Source organism: Leuciscus leuciscus (genome assembly GCF_965113295.1).
Source record: "Leuciscus leuciscus genome assembly, chromosome: 7".
Classification (NCBI taxonomy): domain Eukaryota; kingdom Metazoa; phylum Chordata; class Actinopteri; order Cypriniformes; family Leuciscidae; genus Leuciscus; species Leuciscus leuciscus.
Genome location: NC_138731.1, coordinates 15,746,349 through 15,754,986, shown reverse-complemented (window position 1 = coordinate 15,754,986; position 8,638 = coordinate 15,746,349).

The window sequence follows — 8,638 nt, the reverse complement described above, 5'->3', positions numbered from 1 at the left end:
ACCAGCACAGATCGAGGAGCAGCAGGTGCAATCAGCCATGAGCTTGGAAAATGAAATGGTCCAAAACAGACAGTTCCAGACGCAGATATAACTCAGAAACAACTCCACATCCACTCCCTCGGGTGAAGGAGGCCAACTATTGGAAATCTGTGTACGAAGTTTGGTTAGAGCAGGACAAGAAGCACACGCCAGAGTGTGCAGACAGAGAATTACAGGCAGCAAATGGAAAAGCAACAGAATCCTCAACATCATCGACAGGAGCTGGAGCAACAGCAATATCTGCAGGAGAAGCAGGTATGGGCAGACGTGACAGATAATTTGGGCATTTTGAATCGCCTGTACACGATTCATCAGGAAGAAGACCTTCCGCTGAAACAGTATGACCTAAGAACAGCAGGCTGGTTTGCCGGAAAGTACACTAGTCTTTATTGAACAGCCAGCCAGCAGCTTCTAGTCGTTGTAAGACCACTTGAAGTGCTTAGTTCATGTCCGTGGACGATAATGTCATCCAGGTAATTTTCAACCTCTGATAAGCCAGTGGTCATCATCTTCTGAAATTCTGCAGTCGCTGAAGCCAATTTCTAAGGAACACGACTAAAATGGAACAGTCCGTAGTGAGTAATAAAGGCTGTGAGGTCATGACTGTCCTCATGGAGTGAAACTTGGTAGTAAGCATTAGTCAGGTCGAAAAAACAGAGAAAACAGTAGAACCTTTTAGAGCAGAGAGTATTTCATTCATGTGTGGCAATGGAAAAGAGTCCACAATCACTGCTTTATTTGGCTCTCTGAGGTCAACGCACATCCTAAGACCAACTAGTGTCAACCACCAAATCCATCGCACAAGAAATAGATACAGTCAGATATAGATATCAGAAATAGACATAGTCACTGTGCTTGTAATGTTTGGAGTACGAGCTAAATAACGTAAGATCAGTTGAGATCACTCTCTCACGTATACTGTACATTCTCTACAAACTGATTTGAAATCACGGATTTTAAAAAACGAAGGTATGGTTCACAAATCTGAGCGCAGATCTTAAATTTGTGGGTATGGTTTATTAATCCGTGGTCGCGATTTAAAAAACTGAAAGACCAATTTTAGAATCTGTGACTCTGGGTTATGAACTAAGGTGACGAATTGCAAAACTGTGGCCACAGATTTTCGGGGTTTTTTTCTCCTACATGTGACTTCACAGGCTCCGTAGGATGTGCCTAGCCTACCTTAAAACAGCAAGTTTAAACATATTGGAAAACATTGCCATCTGCTGAGCAATAACTGAAGTACAAGTCCAAATCTGCAAACAGAGCAATTCCAATAGGGTCCTCACACCATCCATGCTCGGGCCCAAAATATTGGTCAGGTGAAGGAGAATGCACTATTATAAGATCTGTGAACACACATATTTGTTTCACTACATTATTGAGCACATCCTCTAGACACAATTGAACTACCACTAAACACAACCCTCACAGAAAACTTCCTGCATTTTTACAATTTCAAAAAACATTATTTAGTATGATTTATAATCTGTTTTCCTCATGGGGACCACAAAAATGACATTTTTTTCCCCACAATGTAAAAACCTGAACCACACACACACTTGGCCTTGAACAAACAACATCTATGTCATTGTAAAAAATGTCCCTGATTTTCATTTGACCTCAAAGTCAGATCAAAGTCCTGGTGGGACATAACTGAACAGTAAATATCATAGAAGTTAAGTCACCGTTATGTTGAAGACTACAAAGATTAGAAGTAGGCCTGTCTATTTAGACTGGTTACTCACCGTTTCTGCACGAGCATGAAGGTGCACGCGGGGGAAAAAAATACTTCATCATTGCGCGAGCCCTCGTGGCGCTGTGCTTTTTTTTTCTTTTTTTTTTTCTTTTTTTCTTTTACATTTTTAAACTTAAAAATTTTTAATTATTTTTTGTGTAACAATTGCGTGGGGTTCCGCTTTCGAAGATGCGCGGAGCAGAGCGAAGTTCATCAATATGGAAGTTGAGCTTCACACTCGCGCGGTGAATTGTGCAAGGGCTATCAAGTGGAAAAACGCAGGAAGCAGCCAATTCACTGTGAGGTTCAGGTGGTGATGTTTGTTTAAAGGGGTCATGATTTGAGAAATCAACTTTTCCTTGAGTTTTTGACATATAAGAGGTCATCATACTATAAGAATATCCTTTAAAACTTCCTTGTTAGTCCAAAAACAGCTTTTATTGAATCTAAGCCCAGAGACTTACGTAATGTAGACAGAGATGGGCAGTATTTTAATTACATGTATTTGAAATACGTATTTAATTTAAAAACAGTTCCCTTTCAAGGGAACTCCCGTTGCGTCGAAAAACTGACGCTATGGGAACGCTTTGCGTGATGACGTCTTGAAGCACATGTAAAATCAGTCCAATGGTGTGGCGGAACGTCAGAGGCGGGTGACGTCACGTACCAGGAAACTATAAAAGCCGGCCCAAAACAGAAAACGAAAGCTTTCTGAGTCTTCAGTTGCGCTCTGTGTGAAATCTGTCTGTATATTTGGTGTTGTCTGTCTATATCACATATATATATATATATTCAGTATGGCGAGCAAGCAGCAGTTTAGAGTGTGTGTCCATCCCTGCCCGCGTTATTTAACGGGAGGTGATACTCACACTCTTTGTGTTGTTTGTTTGGGTGAGGAGCATGCCCACTCAGCACTCGAGGGTGGTGACTGTGTGCATTGCGACGCGCTTCCATTGCGTTCGCTCCGATCCCGCTTGGCTCGGTTCACGATCGCGATCCCAGACAATCACAGACCTATGGTTCGCAAATGGATCTATCAGTGGATGTTGAGACGGGCTCTGCCTTATCTCAGCCTCCTTCTGATAGATCCAGTGCCTCTCATCAGGGTGTGGAAGCACGCGTTGCGGTTTCTTCCCCCCCGATGGAGGCACCAATACTGCAATTGTCCAGCTCTGAGGAGTTGGACGTTGTTAGTATTGACGCTGAGTCTGAGGATTCGCCACCTCAGTATCATGCGTTTGAAGAATTGCTTGATGTTATCACTAGAGCTGTCGAGCGATTATCTATTGAGTGGCCAGAAGATAGGCAGGGCGCTCGTTCGAAAAGCAAGCTCGACGAACGTTTCCTGCCATCTCGTGCACAGCCTCAGTACAGAAGCCTTCCGTTTTTCCCCGATCTCCACACTGAGGTGTCGAGATCGTGGGGGAAACCAGTGTCATATCGAGTGTATACTGCACAAACATCACACTATTCATCCATTCACAATTATAAAGAGCATGGTTATGGGGAGATGCCGAGGGTGGAAGAGACGCTCGCGAGCTATCTCTCTCCAGCAACGGCATCTTCTCTGAAGGCTCCTGCACTTCCATCCAAGCCAGTAAAAGTTACATCTTCCCTGGTTCATAAAGCTTATGCCGCCGCCGGTCAAGCTGCAGCGTGTTTACATACAATGTCCATAATGCAGGCTTACCAGGCTGAGTTATTGGGTGATTCTGAGGATGGCGGGGGTATTAGTGCTGATACGGTGTCTGAACTGCGTAGAGCCACAGATTTGTCTCTCAGGGCCACCAAGGAGACGGCTAAATCCATCGGCCGCTCTATGGCAGCCCTGGTGGCCACTGAGAGGCATCTGTGGCTCAACTTAAGTGACATAAAGGACAAAGAAAAACATGTTCTTTTAGATGCACCAGTATCCACGCAAGGGTTATTTGGAGACGCAGTTAATAGTGCTGTAGCGAAGTCACAAGAAGCTTCAAAACAGGCAGCTGCACTTCAGAATCTTCTCCCCCGCCGTTCTTTCTATGAGGCTGCTGAGCGGGAGCAGTCTAAAAAGAGCGCTGAGCACCGCGCCACTCAGAAACAGAGCGTTTCCTCCCGTGCTCCCCCACAAAAATCTCGGGGACACGGAGGGCGCTCTCAAACCCAGCAGTCTTCGAGGGGTAAAACGGATCTGCGGACCGTTATTACCGCCAAGAAGGCTGCTGGGGAAAAGTCCTGATGTCTGAGGGCTCAGGACAAATGAGGGTAGTCCCCCCGAAGCAGAGCGGTTAACACCTCTTTTCACGGTGCCCGTCTCTCTTCGGTGCCCTCAGGGGACCGTTCTGCCAACCCTGCCACCTCTGGTGTTACAGGGCGCAGCGGTCTCCGGCGAGCACATATCTCAAGGTCCACCCGGAAACGTAGTGGCCTCGGGATGCCCGCCCCCTCTGAGGAGGGTGCTAGAGCAGTCTGTTTGGTCGTTCCCTGCCGGTGTGCCGTTACAGGGCGACGAACCGACTACTCAACAGCAGGAGAAAAATACGGTGCCGTCTCTCTTCGGTGCCCTCAGGGGACCGTTCTGCCAACCCTGCCGCCTCCGGTGTTACAGGGCGCAGTGGTCTCCGGCGAGCACATATCTCAAGGTCCACCCGGAAACGTAGTGGCCTCGGGATGCCCGCCCCCTCTGAGGAGGGTGCTGGAGCAGTCTGTTTGGTCGTTCCCTGCCGGTGCGCCGTTACAGGGCGACAAACCGACTACTCAACAGCAACAAAATCCAGAAACCAGTCTCGAGAGACTGGTACCTCTAGTAGAATATTTGACAGCGTGGAAGCTACTGTCAAATGTTTCTCGTTGGGTCCTGCAGACCGTGGAAAAAGGGTATTAGATACAATTCTATTAACGCCCACCGCGGTTTATGGGGGTCCTGCCCACAGTGGTGGGCCCCGAGCAGGTTCTGGTGGTGGAACATGAAGTAAACACTCTGTTAGAGAAAGGGGCCATAGAATATGTACCCCCCTCCAACAGGGAAACCGGGTTTTACAGCCGGTACTTCATAGTTCCAAAAAAGGACGGGGGATTGCGTCCCATTTTAGATCTTCGAGTTCTGTACGAGTCAGCCATGCAGCTCAAGTTCAAAATGTTAACCTTGAGACAAATCGTGCCACAGATCAGGTCCGAGGACTGGTTTGTCACGATAGACCTCAAGGACGCATATTCCATCCGTCCGTGTCATTGGAAGTTCCTGAGGTTTGCTTTCGGGGGCAAAGCATACCAATATCGAGTTCTTCCATTCGGCCTGGCTTTATCACCCCGCACTTTCACCAAATGCGTGGATGCAGCTCTGGCGCCTCTGCGCCTCCGGGGTATTCGCATCACGAACTACATCGACGATTGGTTGATTTTAGCTCAGTCGCATTAGATGGCGGTTCAACATCGAGATGTTGTTCTCGCCCATATGAAAGAGTTGGGGTTACGGCTGAACGCCAAGAAGAGTGTGCTTTCTCCATTTTAGAGGACCACTTTTTTAGGCGTGGTTTGGGATTCAGTGTCGATGCAGGCACGCCTGTCATCGCCACGCTTCGATTCCATCCTGGCAGCTGTGAGAAGTGTAAAGCTAGGCCAGCTACTCACTGTCAAACAGTTCCAGAGACTGTTGGGTTTCATGGCAGCAGCTTCCAACGGGATACCTTTTGGACTGCTGCACATGAGGCCCCTGCAGTGGTGGCTCAGGACCAGAGGGTTTTTCCCCGAGGGGCAACCCATTTCGCACAATCAAGGTCACGCGGTGATGCCTACGTGCCTTGGTTATGTGGAAGAAACCTTGGTTCCTGTCCCAGGGCCCAGTGCTGGGAGCTCCTTGTCGTCGCAAACTGCTAACGACGGATGCTTCCCTCACGGGTTGGGGAGCGATCCTGAGGGTCGCTCATCTCAAGGTCTGTGGGAAGACCATCATCGTTCCTGGCATTCTATAGCCTAGAGATGTTAGCTGTCTTCCGGGCTCTGAGGAGCTTTATCACAGGTCTCAGGGGACACCATGTGTAGTACATACGGACAACACGTCGGTAGTCGCCTATATCAAGGGGGTTTGCGCTGGCATGCCATATCCTCTTGTGGTCCCAGGGGAAGTTGCTGTCACTCAAGGCCGCCTACATCCCCGGGGTCCAGAATATAGGAGCAGACACTCTGTCGAGACAGGGGCCGAGGCCCGGGGAATGGTGGCTCCACCCCCGAGGTGGTGGAGCTGATATGGAAATTATAAGTGGATCTGTTTGCGTCTCGAGAGACGTCTCACTGTCCACTTTGGTTCTCCTTCACACATCCAGCTCCTCTGGGACTGGATGCTATGGTACAGACGTGGCCGAGGCTACGTCTGTACGCCTTTCCCCCAGTTGCTCTGCTCCCGGGAGTTCTGGAAAGAGTTCGCAGGGACCGGGTTTGCCTGCTTTTTATAGCCCCGCGCTGGCCGGGCAGAGTATGGTTTCCCGATCTTGTGTCCCTCCTCGACGGGCATCCTCTGGAGCTACCCGTCAGGAGGGACCTTCTGTCCCAAGCAGGGGGCTCAATATTTCACCCCCGCCCAGAACTGTGGAACCTGTGGGCTTGGCCTCTGAGGGGGCCCAGCTCATAGAGTCAGGTCTCTCAACTGAGGTTGTTGAGACCATTCTACAGTCCAAGCTCCCTCCACGAGGAAACGTTATGCCCTGAACTGAAGAGTATTCACCTCTTTGTGTAGTGACCGTCGGTTGGATCCAGTCAACTGCCCAATTGGTACAGTTCTGGAGTTCCTGCAGGACCGGTTCACTGCAGGTCTGACCCCGTCCACTTTAAAGGTTTATGTGGCGGCCGTAGGTGCTTACCACAGTCCTTTGGGTGGAATGTCTGTGGGGAAAGACCCTTTGGTATCTCGTTTCCCTCGTGGCACTTGGAGGTCCTCCTCCCTTTCGAAATCGGACCAGGAGGCGAATAATTTGCTTTGCCCTGTTCGGGCGTTAGACGCGTATGTCCACAGAGCTGCCCTGTGGCGTAAAAGTGACTTTTGCTCCCCTAACAAGGGAGGTCCAGTGTCTAAGCAAAGGATGAGCAAGTGGGTGGTTGAGACTATCTCACTGGCTTATGAGGCGGCTGAACAGCCTTCTCCTTTGGCTGTCCGGTCGCTCTCTACTAGGAGTATGGCGGCCTCTGAGGCCCTTATATCAGGAGTATCGTTACAGGACGTCTGTGATGCGGCAGGCTGGTCCTCACCGCACACCTTCGTCAGGTTCTACTCTCTGGATTTAGACTCTACTCCAGGGTCTCATGTTTTGTCTTCTTAGTGCTGCTCACATGATTACACACAGGACAGACATTTGTAGCTATGGAGGCGTTGGTATAGACGTTCCCATAGCGTCAGTTTTTCGACGCAACGGGAGTTCCCTTGAAAGGGAACGCCTCGGTTACGACTGTAACCTCGGTTCCCTGAAGAGGGAACGAGCGTTGCGTCGCCCTGCCATATCTCCTTCATGCCTGTCAGCTCGACTTCAGACTTTTACGAAGCTTTCGTTTTCTGTTTTGGGCCGGCTTTTATAGTTTCCTGGTACGTGACGTCACCCGCCTCTGACGTTCCGCCACACCATTGGACTGATTTTACATGTGCTTCAAGACGTCATCACGCAAAGCGTTCCCATAGCGTCAGTTTTTCGACGCAACGCTCGTTCCCTCTTCAGGGAACCGAGGTTACAGTCGTAACCGAGGCGTTTTCGTGCGAGTTCCATATGTAATACTTATTTCATATGCACAGATGTTAGCCAATCACAGCAATGGGCGTTTACACTAAAGTCTCACAGGCACAGCAGACACGGCCCTTCAAACAGAGCGTTCAAATCAGAGGATTAAGTGTAAGAAAAATGTCTTTTGGCTGGGTTTACAAAGTTTTTGGCATAATATCTTTACTAAGGGCATTTGGGAAAAAGCTTTGTTTCTGATTGCTCTAAGTAAAGATATGATGTCAATTATATAAACTTGAATTAGCCTAATAACCCAGTATTTTTCCCAGGATTGTATTCAAATAAAGCAATTAAAAAAATTAATCAGGTCAATTTTGATTATATATGGAGAAGGAAAAGTTCATTACCTACATTAAAAGAGCAGAGATGACCAGAATATAAAAATGGAGGTCTAAAAGCCATTGATTTTGATTTCATAAATGGTACCCTGAAAATGAACTGGTTAAAATCTTTTCTAAACAACTTTTTGGTTACATATTCATAGAGAAATGTTTAAAACATGGGAGGAATAACATTTTTTATATGGGATTTCATTCCCTAACGTCTTCCAAATTTTAAATGATGTATATTCATCCAGTGTATTCGTACGACAGAGATTTGGAATTGAAACTATACTAGTCATTTATTTTTCCATTGTATAGATGCTTTATGGTTTGATATTCATTACTGGCTTTACCCAAAAGTTCATCACCTTGGAGTCTTCTCTCAAAAGGACATTATCTATGGACTTGTTATGAACAGCAACAAAGATGATTTTCTGGTTAATGTCCTTATTTCTGGAATATTACACAAATCTAAATATTTGAAAGTGAAATCGAGGTTTTGTGTATTTCACAGTGAATTTCTTTCTTATACAAATGCCCTTAAAATGATGAAAATTAAAAATGCAAATAAATGTTTGCTACTGTATATGCTTTTTGCAATAGAATATTATTTACTAAATGAACCATAGCCCTTTAATTTATAATATATCATATAATTAAATGACTTTTTCTTATTTTCTTGTAAATTACTTTAAATTACTCCCATTCATTTCCAATGTGGCCATTTTGACCGCGAACAATAGAAGTGTGATTATTTTTTTTCAGTCTGATTTAACCTTGATTGTGTGTGTGTGTGT